This window comes from Lepidochelys olivacea, assembly GCF_965140295.1.
Source record: "Lepidochelys olivacea isolate rLepOli2 genome assembly, chromosome: 3".
Classification (NCBI taxonomy): Eukaryota; Metazoa; Chordata; order Testudines; family Cheloniidae; genus Lepidochelys; species Lepidochelys olivacea.
This window is the reverse complement of record NC_140413.1, coordinates 145,411,549-145,425,298: the sequence shown is the minus strand read 5'-3', so window position 1 is coordinate 145,425,298 and position 13,750 is coordinate 145,411,549.

Here is a 13,750-nt window from a genome sequence, read left to right as displayed (position 1 = left end):
AATATGTATACTTCTTGAACGGCAAGGAATTATCCCTGGGTGTGGGTTTGTTAGTGGATTAATAATGTAAGTATTTGTAATTTTGTAAATATCATAGAATTTTAGGTGTGTGTCTCATGCCTCAACAGATGCAAAGTATGCAAATATTGGTTGAACAAAAGTACATTCCAGAATGTGCCATTGCATTCATAGCATGTTTTATTGCAAAAAGAATACAAGTGATTTCTGACTGTTGATAATGAATTTATGGATTATTAATCCACCAAAAATCTCAATCAAATGGTATGTAAAATATCATCATACCAAAAGTTTGTAAATAAAAATCAGGGAGTGATTCACTGCTGTGTTAGTTCAGTTTTATGCAGGACTCCATTGAAGTCAGTGGAGTTACTTCAGTGTAAAGCTGGTGTAACTCAGGAATTTAGTTTATACTTTCAGGGATAACTATATAGGGCCAGGTATGCTTCAGCTTGTACAAGCAGCTCCAGTGAGGCAAAGCAGCCAAGCGATCTAGGGAATCTAGCCCACTGTCTGTAACCAGATAGGGACCACGTGAAAATGCTTCATGTTTGTGAGGCAATTGTAAATGACAAGTCTAAAAAAATACTTCCCCACCCATTTCTCTCCTCTCTGTTTCCCCCATCTCTTCCTCCTCTCTCTGGTGGTCTCCTCCCTCATATTTTTCTCTCCCTCCTCGCTTCTTTCATCCTGCAGTGGTTTCAGCAGAACTTCAGAATAGCCACCAGTGCCAACCCCAGTCCTTTCAACTGAAGAGAGTCAGAGCTCCACAGAACAAGCAACTCAGGCTGCTGGTGCTGGCCCCATCCTGTGCTGGTCAGCACAGTGACAGCAGGGCTTGAAAGAAAATCTGCTGGCAACACTTGGCATTAGCCTGGCTTCAGAGAAAATTCCATCCCTCCGTTGATTGTGTAGCGGAGCTTCAAAGCAGAGCAGGCTTAGTGTTGAGCTACATTTCCTTCGAAGCTTGATCAACTGAGCAGAGCAGAGTGGGACTAACAGCATTTAAGAGGCTTGTATAATTTCATAACCTTTAATAACCTTTACATCTATGCAGTGAACTCTAGCATGAGAGAAAGGGGTTAAATCAAAGCAATCTCTACCTAGGGGAGCTTCCCTAGAACTGTGGAGAAGCAAAGAGTAATAATTACTATGAAGACCACCCATGGATCATGCTTTGTGGATCCAAATGAGATATTATGGTGATAGGCACTTACATGCTGGGGTTACAGGTGCTACAGACAAATTGTAGAGGACTTAAAAATAATAATTAATCTTCTATTTCAGGGTGAAAAATGGAGGTCCAACGAATTCTGCCCCTTCCTATGCATCACATTGCATAACTGAAAAGGTGCACTTCTCCCTGCAATTCCTAGACCTCTGATGCAGCGGGTATTGGCCTCAGCTGGAAGCAGGGTGATGCACTAGATATAGCAATTTCTGTGTTCCCATGAGATAGTTCTGTTTTGGATTCTACTGCTATTTGATTGCATTCAAAGAAGAAATTGTAGTTGAACTGATATAGAAAGAAAACTGGCATAGAACACACAATAACTCACTCTGTCAAGGATTTGGCATAGCATTCAAGGGAAACCAACTATGATTTATGTCAATATAGAACAGATAATTTCCTATTGATTGACTGCCAGATCCTTGATAAAATAATGAGTTAGGCTCAATGCCAGTCATTCCTGGGCAGTGGCAGGCCAATGTTTCTATTACGCATGCCCTTGACAAGGGTTCTCTCAAAATTTGCAAGTAATTTGAGTTTATAAATTCTCTTTTCAAATACAAACTCAAGTAAACTAAAGTAGAGATTACTTGTACTTGAATTTAATTTTTGTTTTAATATGTGCACTCGTATAAGCGTTTGTGTCCAGTTCTGATAGTGAACATGCACATCAGAGTTTTTATGTTTGTTTTTGAACCAAGTGATTCTGCTTGGTAGGGTTTCCTCAGAGGAGATAGGGGAACATCCCATATTCATTTTAGTTTTCAAAGGAACTTAACTCATGGGGTCAGATTCTGAGAGTCTAGCAGTGAGTGGCACATCTGACTTTGTTCCCAAATCCTTCGTCCCAGTAGCTGGGCTGGATGCTAGCTAGCTCCATGGCAGACTGGGCAGGGCCGGCTCTAAAGTTTTTGCCGCCGCAAGCAGTGAAAAAAACTGCTGCCACAGATGGCAAAGGGGAGAAGCTGCCGCCAAATTGCCACTGCAGACGGCGGGACTGAGGAGCTGCTGTCGAATAGCCGCTGTGGCGGAAACTCTGCCGCCCCTTTCTAACTGCCGCCCCAAGCACCAGCTTGGAACACTGGTGCCTGGAGCTGGCCCTGAGACTGGGGCAAAAGAGTTTTCCATACTCAGGCTATGAAGTAGCTGCTGGACCTTTCTATTATTGCAGCTCTGAAAACGCACTAGCCACAGTGGTCCAAAAACACTTCATTCCTCTGAGGGTGGCTGTGAAGAACATGGACATTATATATACTAATTTTTTGAATGTTTTGTATCTCTGTCTAGCTCTGTGAGTTTGTTGATAATCCTGCAGGAACCACACACAACACTAGTAGATAGAATTCAATTTCCTGGTGTTCAGAGGGCCCATACCAGCAATCCATTCTGTGAAGAGCACTCCAGTACCCTCTGGAGACGTGCGTAAGTGAATTTGGTGCCCTGCTCAAAACCCCAGGAGATCTTTAGTCAGAAACACGAAGCAAAGAGACTTTAGAATGGTTAAAAAGACAACCTGAGACTTAAGAGGGGAGAGATGCTGTCTGGGATGTCCAAGGAGCAGTAGTTACAGGGGAACGCATCTCACCCAGCCCAGTGACGGGGTTAAGTGGAACCTACTTAAACCGTCAAGGAAAGGCTAAGTTAGGTAAAGTGAAATGCATATAGGCTTTTTGTGATTTTTAAACCCTGTTCTCTCATTGCTATGTACCTTTGGATTAACGAACACATGTGTTTGTTTGGAAGAAGCTTGAATCAGACACTGATGACAAGCTCCCAAAGGGATAGTTATTGAAGGTTCAAAATACAGCTGGATGTGTGGAATTATCATGGTTGGGAAACAAGGGGACTGCAGTAAGAAACCCAGTCTAATAGCAGAGTGAACTGCAGAATTCTACCCTGAGAAAAAGACAGGCCTAGATCTGTCACTTGAAGGGGTGTACTCAAGAGATACTGCAAAGGCATCTAAAGCATAGCTCGCCCTCTGAGTGTGACAGTGGTGAACAGAAGGATCCACATAAGAGGATCCTCAGGCACACCCTTAGCCAACTGCTTCTTTTCCCTTTTAGCACACATAGGGAGCTACTGCTGAGCAGAGCTAAGGTCTACACACACCCGGCATGGCTCTCCATATTCTATCCCCTATTCAACAGAACTGATTGATTCTAGTTCCCAGGTGTCCCTTCTGCATCCATGGAGGAAAGGGCAGGATTTGACCCTCTAGGGATTATGCTGTTGACTTCAGTGGGAGCAGGACTCAATCCTAGAGCATCATTAATGGTTGCCTGAATTTCACACGCCAGCAACATAACTGTTTGCAAAACTGCCTGCTCTATACATAAGCTGGTGAAGCATGAACCTGCAAAACCCACATAAAAATCATAGCCAGGACCACTACTTCATTGCCACATAAAACCATGCTGAGAGGCCAGAAAGAACAGGAAATGTACTCTAATTCACTCACTCCTGCATAGAGACATCACCTGTTAGGCTTACAACTCTGGGTGCACTTATAAAAACAATGTACAAAAATACAACTGGCCTGGTTCCCATATCAGAACAGTTCTCCCCCCGCTGCCCCACTATGCCCATAATCCCATTTATGAGAAGCCTGGGATATGAGATAAGCTTTGCACCATGCCCCACAACTCAATGCATTCAGGCTCTGTTGGACTAAGGAATAGATTGAGTCCCTTCACTGATGGTCCCGCCAATGAAAATTCTCTTTCATCAGCACCCCAGTGCTAAAACTGTGGTGTTGTTATCTCAAAGGCCTCAGCAGATCTCACCTATGGTTGTATCACACAGAACGAGAGGTAGTCTCAATGCACCAATATTAAAACCATCAGAGATATATAGGTTAAACCCAACAGCTTCCAGCAGATAACCATGAGCATTATTACAAATGCACTTGCTATGGGAGATACCACTAAGGCTCATGCACAGATAATCCAGGAAGTTTTTGGAAAGTGTAGGGGACAATTTCCTGGTGCAAGTGCTGGAGGAATCAACTAGGGGCAGAGCTCTTCTTGACCTTATGCTCACAAACCAGGAAGAATTAGTAGGGGAAGCACAAGTGGATGGGAACCTGGGAGGCAGTGACCATGAGATGGTTGAGTTCAGGATCCTGACACAAGGAAGAAAGGAGAGCAGCAGAATACGGACCCTGGACTTCAGAAAAGCAGACTTTGACTCCCTCAGGGAACTGATGGGCAGGATCCCCTGGGAGAATGAAGGGGAAAGGAGTCTAGGAGAGCTGGCTGTATTTTAAAGGATCCTTATTGAGGTTGAAGAACAAACCACCCCGATGTGTAGAAAGAATAGTAAATACAGCAGGTAATCAACTTGGCTAAACAGTGAAATCCTTGCTGATCTTAAACACAAAAAAAGAAGCTTACAAGAAGTGGAAGATTGGACAAATGACCAGGGAGGAGTATAAAAATATTGCTCAGGCATGCAGGAGTGAAATCAGGAAGGCTAAATCACACTTGGAGTTGCAGCTAGCAAGAGATGTTAAGAATAACAAGAAGGGTTTCTTCAGGTATGTTAGCAACAAGAAAAAGATCAAGGAAAGTGTGGGCCCCTTACTGAATGAGGAAGGCAACCTAGTGACAGAGGATGTGGAAAAAGCTAATGTACTCAATGCCTTTTTTCCCCTCTGTCTTCACGAACAAGGTCAGCAGCCAGATTACTGCACTGGGTAGCACAGCATGGAGAGGAGGTGATAAGCCCTCTGTGGAGAAAGAAGAGATTCAGGACTATTTAGAAAAGCTGGACGAGCACAAGTCCATGGGGCCGGATGCACTGCATCTGAGGGTGCTAAAGGAGGTGGCGGATGTGATTGCAGAGAACTGGCCATTATCTTTAAAAACTCATGGTGATTGTGGGAGGTCCCAGATAACTGGAAAGAGGCTACTGTAGTGCCCATCTTTAAAAAAGGGAAGAAGGATGATCTGGGGAACCACAGGCCAGTTAGCCTCACCTCAGTCCCTGGAAAAATCATGGAGCAGGTCATCAAGGAATCAATTCTGAAGCACTTAGAGGAGAGGAAAGTGATCAGGAACAGTCAGCATGGATTCACCAAGGGCAAGTCATGCCTGACTAACCTAATTGCCTTCTATGACGAGATAACTGGTTCTGTGGATGAGTGGACAGCAGGGAACTGTTATTCCTTGACTTTAACAAAGCTTTTGATACGGTCTTCCCAGTATTCTTGCTAGCAAGTTAAAGAAGTATGGGTTGGATGAATGGACTGTAAGGTGGATAGAAAGCTGGCTAGACCGTTTGGCTCAATGGGTAGTGATCAGTGGCTCCATGTCTAGTTGGTAGCCGGTATCAAGCGGAGTGCCCCAAGGGTCAATCCTGGGGCCGGTTTTGTTCAATATCTTCATTAATGATCTGGAGAATGGCATGGATTGTACCCTCAGCAAGTTTGCAGATGACACTAAACTGGGAGGAATGATAGATATTCTAGAGGGTAGGGATAGGATACAGAGGGACCTAGACAAATTAGAGGATTGGGCCAAAAGAAATCTGATGAGAATCAACAAGGACAAGTGCAGAATCCTGCACTTAGGATGGAAGAATCCAATGCACTGCTACAGACTAGGGACCAAGTGGCTAGGCAGCAGTTCTGCAGAAAAGGATCTAGGGGTTACAGTGGATGAGAAGCTGGATAAGAGTCAACAGTGTGCCCTTGTTGCCAGGAAGGCTAATGGCATTTTGGGCTGTATAAGTGGGAGCATTGCCAGCAGATCGAGGGACGTGATCATTCCCCTCTATTTGGCATTGTTGCGGCCTCATCTGGAGTATTGTGTCCAGTTTTGGGCCTCACACTAAAAGGATGTGGAAAAATTGGAAAAAGTCCAGCAGAGGACAACAAAAATGATTAGGGGGCTGGAGCACATGACTTATGAGGCGAGGCAGAGGGAACTGGGATTATTTAGTCTGTGGACGAGAAGAATGAGGGGGGATTTGACAGGTACTTTCAACTACCTGAAAGGTGGTTCCAAAGAGGATGGATCTAGACTGTTCTCAGTGGTAGCATATGACAGAACAAGGAGTAATTGTCTCAAGTTGCAGAGGGGGAGGTTTAGGTTGGATATTAGGAAAACCTTTTTCACTAGGAGCGTGGTGAAGCACTGGAATGGGTTACCTAGGGAGGTGGTGGAATCTCCTTCCTGAGAGGTTTTTAAGGTCAGGCTTGACAAAGCCCTGGCTGGGATGATTTAGTTGGGGATTGGTCCTGCTTTGAGCAGGGGGTTGGAGTAGATGACCTCCTGAGGTCCCTTCCAACCCTGATAGTCTATGATTCCAGAAGCAAAACCAACTGGAGTTTTGCAGCAGTCTTCAAGTGCAGCTGCACACATAGAGAATTGGAATAATCCAATTTAAACATAATGGGCTGCAAACTCTACTTAGGGCTGGCATCTTTTCACCACTCAGAAGTTACAAAGAGACTGGAAAATGGCTCTGTTGGAGGGGAATTGCCTGTAAGTGAAAATGTGTTGGATCCAGGTCCTGATTCATTAGAAAGGGCCATGTCAAAGCAAGCCTGCACTGGTATGGGGCCCATTAAGGACGGTGCATCAGTGGTGCAACTAAGAGCTGCCTAGAAGTGGCTCCAACTCTTGTTGGGGCTACAGATGGCCTTGAGATTCAGAGAGCTTGAGCCATCTCCTTGGTACCTCCTCCTTCTTCCAGCTTCAGGAGAGAATCCAGCTCAATTACCTCAACTGATGTAGCATATATAGAATACTTCTGAAAACTGCCATTAAAAAGACATGGACATATGTCTGTGTGGTGGTCTTTTTGAGTGTTGCTGTTTTCTTAAGCTCCCTCAGTCTCCTATAAGCTATCAGTTGGCCTCTGTGGCCTCAGTCTTCTAGCTGGCTCACACTGTCCAACCCCTTCTAGGGTACAACAAACTCCAATAGAAAGAGTTCCTTGCCCTTCAGGATTAATTATAACAAAAATGACTTCTTACCCACCTGCGACTTAACTCCCTTTGTGGAATTAACTCAGCAGGGTTCCTTCCACACTCTTACTCTCATTGGTGACCAGAAACAGATCCTGGCCTGGCCCGGCCTGGCCCAGTTCCTTTAGCTGTGGCATAGGGAACATCCCACCTTGCTCCATTGGCTCCAGCCAGGAACCATATTGCTAAACCCAGGCAGCTCCTTTTATTTTGGCCTGCTGAGCCTTGATTGTTTGTAACTGGTCCCCAGCCTTTCTAGCTGCTGGAGGACCAGCTCTCAATGGTTCCTAAAATGGCTGCTCTCTGGATGTCTCTTTAGGCAAGGCTGGAGGTTTAACACTTGCTGCTCTTTTCCTCTCAGAGAACTGCTCCTGAGGCTGGGTGCAGCAGAGCAGAGGAGCCTCCAGAAGGGAGCCACAAAGGCCTGGTACACCCTGCCCACAGTCTGTTTTGCTTTTTAACATTTTAAATAATTCATAGAGAAGTATTACATTTTTAATAGTAATGTATGGTTAGTGACATGACAGTCTCTCACACTGTATTCAAGCACATTTCTCTGGTGCATTGTGACTGCTAAAGTGGTCTAGTTTGAAAGCAAAGCAGTTTGGGAAGTGGCCAATTTTCTCCCATAGCAATAGCGTGAACATCTAGCTTATTTCCCCATTGCCAATTCATTGAGGAAGAATTTCTTTCACTAAATGCATGAATGGCCAGCTCATTACAAAGTAGTTATTCCATAATTTTGTTCAGGCTGACAGCAAAATCCATTTGAGGGATCCAAGTTATGGCATCACAGTATGAAAGCATCTGTACCTCCATGAAACTGTTTGATTGGACTGGGAATGAGACTATTTGAAAATCAAGCTACTGTTTTTCTATGCTTTTTTAAAAGATATATTTCTAGTACATTTTAATACTGTCTGGATGTAACAGTTCACAGGTCCTCCTGCACTAGATCCACAGCATAGTCTTTTATTTGGACAGGAAATTGTCCATTAGTCCATGACCTTCCTTTTTCTTACAATGTGTTGTAAATTTAAGGGAAGCTCAGATGAAGTGAGGTTGGTGTTCAGACTGGTGGTTTTCCTAAAAGCATTGAATAAATCAATATGATAAATCACTCTCCTAGTCATCAAGTTTTAGGTTAGGCATGAATTGGACAGTTAAAGTGCTAAAAAAAAGAATTCCATTGTTGTTTTGTTTTCCAGTATCACCTAGTCCACAGATAAAGAAGCTGTTTCATTCTCTGTTGCTGATAAGCAGACATTTTGTAAGCTAATCTCTTGATAAAAAAGTGAGGTTTTGTGTATCCATGGAAAAGTGTTCCATGTTTCTCTGTACTGCTTTGTTAATTTTAGAACTTGCATTAAACCTTTGCTGTGATGCACATTATGATACTTGTTTACTTCACCCTAATGTAAGGGGACATAGTTCCATATCAGTTCTTGTCTTGCTGGGTCTAAGAGAAATGTATTAGACTAATAAAAGGATGAATTATCAGATTGTAATTTGAGGTTATTTTGTTTTACTCATGTAACTCATGTAACCCACTGGTGACTGTGTACTGTATCACAGATGCCCTGGTGTGCCCAATCAGAAGATAGAAGTCTGTAACAGAAATCTGTCTCTTTAGCTTAAGCTGTAGTTGCTCATGCTTTTAGCTCACAGTAGTTCTCAAAGTATTTACCATTGTGGGCCACATATGCAACTCTCTCTGTGTTAGGTGGGCTGCATCCACACTATATATTACCTGTATGGCCCTGAGGATATCACATGGGCTGCAGCCATGTGCTGATTGGGCTGCAAGCAGCTGGCAGCCCGAGAACCACCTCTAGAGGCTCCTGATTCAATTCCTAGTGTGTTGGCCAAGTTGCCAGGCATCACACTTGTACTCCTTAGTTGCTTGAGGACATACATACAGAGCAGTCCATGTACTCCCCAAACAAACTTGTGAATGGGGTGTATTCTGAAGCTTTAAATAAACTGATAATATCGAGAAGGAAAAGACTTAATGCAGCAGTTCTCATTTACTCCATCTCACTGTTGTTTCAGGATTGTTCCCTATTGTACATTTGCTTACATTTTGGCTGGTTTATTTTTAAATGTTCCAAGACTTTCACCTCATCCTTTAGGCTGGTATCCCACCATCAGCAAGTTTTTCCTGATATTCTGCCTTAATTTTTCTTTGTCAACATCTTCCCCATTATGAACTCCTATAAAACCGAATAGAAAATTTTTACCTTTCTCCAGGTTTGTTTGAATCATCCTATGAAATTTAATATAATTTAATAGAAATTTAATAGCTATGAAATGCTACAGGATGGTTAAATAAATTCTAGATAGATCTTTTTATTAACTTAATTTCTCACCCCCCTGGGGATTATATTGGGGGTTACCCAGAGATATCTGCCATCAGTCGGAACATGTGGGGCTACAGGGCTTAGAACTACTTATGTATGCTATACCCTCATGTTATTCACGGTTTGATATTGTTCAGTGTAACCCCTTTAATTGAAGTATCCTGCATCCTAACTAACCTGTATCTTTTGCTGTGTCTCAGCCAGATTAGGAATAAAGGTGCCTTAAAATTTGTGATCCCTGATTGTGAGCGTCATTTTTGGGTCAGTCCATTGAGTGTTAGATGGACATGACTGACACATGGCTCTAACCATTGGAATACCTACAGCAAGGGTCTTCAGGCTTGTCGCATGGTTGCTACAACTGCCCGCATTACTAAATGTCCATCCAATGGTGTTTACATGGGGTCAGGTTCAGGCTTGTCCAAGGTGAGAGGGACGTCTGTTACAATACCCTAAAGGGAAGCCTGATTTAACATGAATGGACTTGATCAAAGTGCAGTGGAGAAAAAGTGAGTAGAGCCCTGCAAATCCGCGGGTATCCGCTTTTTATCCATGGACCATTTCTGCGGATACGAGCATGGATGCGGATACAAATTTTGTATCCGTGCAGGGCTTTGACGGTAAGAGCAGACGGGCAGCTGTGAGCTGCCCTGGGCGGTGCCTGGGGGGGCCAGGACAGGGGCCAGTGACTGCTCGGACCCCACGCCCAGGGCAGGTAGAGGGTCTGCTGCAGCTCCACACAGCTGTCCGCCTGGTTCTTACCATGGCCAGGCCGGAACCGGGTCAGGGAGAGCAGCGCTGGCAGCTGGGGGGAGCCTGGGTCCCTCCACCTGCCCTGGGTGGGGGGCTGGGACACTGGGCGGGGGGCTGCTCAGGATCCACTGCGGCTCCCCACAACTGCTAGGGCGTCTCTCCTTAACCGGGCTCCAGAGGGGAGCGTGTGCCCCGGCGCCTGAGTCCGGCCCCCGGTGTACAGCCCTGAAAATCCCCGGATATCCGCAGATAATTTTTGCAGATCGCGGCTTGGAGGCGGATACACATTTGTGTACCTGCCCAGGGCTCTAAAAGTGAGTAAACTGCTCTTTGCTATAGTACTAGATAGTCACCCACATGTGCATGTGGATTGCTAATGTTCATCAGGTAGCCTCATGATACAAACAGATAACACAGAGAATTTGGTGGCAGAATTTCATGAGGCTTTTAAGGAAATGGGGTGTTCTCCAGGGACCAAAAATAAAGCTGGAATGTAATGCCCAGGCAGTGGTGCCATGCTGCCAGAAAAGTAACTGGAACTAGACAGGTGAAAACAGAAATGATTCAGAAAGTGGAAGAACCTGCCAAGTGAATCTTGTTGCTTATGACTGTAAAGAAAAAATAATAATAATAAAAGAATGGCGACTTTACCTGTGCTTAAGTCCCAAAGAACTGAATGAACAGATTTGCAGGGAACATTATCATTTACCTACAAGACATGAGCGATGTCAGAGGCATAAAGTATTTCAACATCTTGGCTGGTTCTGCTGCATTTTGGCAGTGCATGTTTAACATGTTTTTTTGGGAGATGCTGCTTCATACAAAGCCTTATAGCATGTGGCAGAATAGGTATGTAAGTGGGCATGCCATACTCTCCATTCTCATGGCTGATGACAGGGAAGAAAATGGGGGAGGGGGAAACACTGAGGAAAAGTTGGAGCTTCTAATGAAGAGGGGAGTGGAGTAAATGTCATCACTGTTTGGATCAGTTCAAACCACAGTTGCCAACTTTCATGTAGTAAATAAGCACCCCAACTTTCACAATAAGCCAAAAATCAAGTTAATCCCATTTTAAAACAAGGTCAAAACAAGCCATTTTTTAAGAACCCCAACTCTCTATGTGATTCGATCCCCCGAGCATGCAGTCTGGGACTGTGGTGGGCCCGCTGTCCACGACTCTCTTCCCCTCCTTGCCGCTGATTGCCAGGAGCTGATTAAAAAAAAAAAAAAAAAGAAGTAACAGGCAACAAGCTACAAGCGAAAACCTAGCCAACAAGCAACTCACAAGCCAATTAAGCCAAAAACAAGCCCAATTTCTGTGTTTTTTTCCGTGGGTTTGGCATGTCTGGTTCAAATATTGCTTCACACATTCATCTTTTCTCACCACTTCTGCACGCAAAGGTTTTCATAAGACAATACCATAGTTCTTCTAAGAGAAACAGCTGCTGTCTCCCAAGACAATACAGCAGTATTTTTCAATTTGTACTATATAGGGCCAAATTCTGCTCTCACTTACACTGGTGTAAATTTGGATAGCGATCAATGAGTTATTTTGGATTCAATCCCATATAATGGGGAGCAGAATTTGATTTGATGTGTTGCTTTGGGGAATGACTAAGAGGAAGCATGATTTAGAAGTGTTTGTGCAAAGGGCTTCAACTAAACAGGAAAAATGTTTGTTTGAAAAACAGGAGTTGTTATACCTGAGAGAAATTATGACGTTCAATGGAATTAAACCAGAGCCTGGAAAAAGCAGCTGTGCTAAAAATATCTAGCCCTACTAGCAAAATGCAATTGCAACATGTTCTTGGAAGGGTAAATTATTTGGGTGCATTTATCCATAATCTCTCAGGAGAAACACAAAATGGACAAAAGTTATTACCTGAAGTGACAGAGTGGCAATGGACAGAGGTACATGAGAAAAAATTTCAAAACCTTAAAGAGATGTTTATCACAGCATCTACTCTTCAATATTTTAATGTCAGGTTACCAATAAAAATGTCAACAAATGTGTCACAGGTTGACTTAGTAGCTATTTTAATATAGTTGAAGGGCAAACAGTGGAGATCAATTGTGGAGAACAGTGGAGATCAATTACCACCGGCGTAATCCCAATATACACAAATAAAGAATCCATGTGAATTGCTTGAGGATATTCAGATTTTACACATGATATTTATGGCCTGCTCATTACTGCAGAAACCAAGCACAGGACGCTCTTATTGCCATCTGAAAATAAGTATTTGGGATAGGTGAAACTGAAATGCACGTTGTGTTGTTTAGTTACATAAATCATACAGTATTGTCTTCTGGTCTTTGATTGATTTATACAATTAATCCACATAAATGGCCCCAGTTTCAAATTCTGGCCCAGTATCTCAGCTGTGGCTGAAGAACAAACATTTGTATCTATGTGCTGGGCCAGTCCCCGTACATGCGTTAGAACAGCCAGGAGGCTGCTTTAAATTTTGCCGGCTACTAATGGCTCCAAGGGTCCTTTATAGTAGGTGAGGATTGCCAAAATGCAAGGAAGCCCTGTCCACTGCCCCTTTTTTCCATGCCCCCTATGCTCCTCACAGGTGTATAGGGGGGAAGCAGAGGAAGAAAGTGGGAGACATGGGGTGGGGGTGCGGGAGAGTTAGCACAGAATCCATTATATAGACTCTTACATGCCAGAGGATCCTCCATCCATGTCCTCTTGCATTCAAGGTGGAGGTGGGGGGACATCTGGAAATGCATATTCAGCTGTGCCATTCAAAATTCACACTGTATTTAGCTATGCAAGTCAACCTCATCTTGGAACAGAGGCAATTCTGGGCTAGATTGTGCAATTGGCACAAAGTCCTATGGAAGTGGCAATACAGAGTGGCGTTGCTTCCAAGGGGATGATGAGGAGAGATGGTATCTTTTCTGGTGCTGCTCACTGTGCATGGATGTATAAACAGTAAATTTTAAAAGACTAAACAAGATTTTTGAAAGGGATATACATCCTAAGGCTGCAGGATTCAAGCCAACCTCTACTGTTGGATGTTAGGATGTAACTATCCCATAACTGCCTACTGCAGGATTTCTTGACCTTCCTCTGAAGCATATGGTACTGGCCATTGTCATTGACAGGTACAAGCCCTTGCTCCATCCTTCCTCTTCCCTTTTCTGAGGATTTGCTCCCCGGAGAGTGCAACCAATTCCTACTCATGGAGAATGCTGTTGTACTCTGCCCTTAAATTCTCTCCTGATGTGAATGCTTGAGAACAAAATGCGAAGGATGAGATACGTTTTAACAAGTATGACTACCGTTTAGAAATGAGCACTGCCAGAATCGATGCACCAAGGATAGTGAAGCCTTGAACAACCTATCTTCTGATGTGGTTGTCTGTCTTGCAGGTGCTGCTGAGCCTATCCAGTTGGAACTGA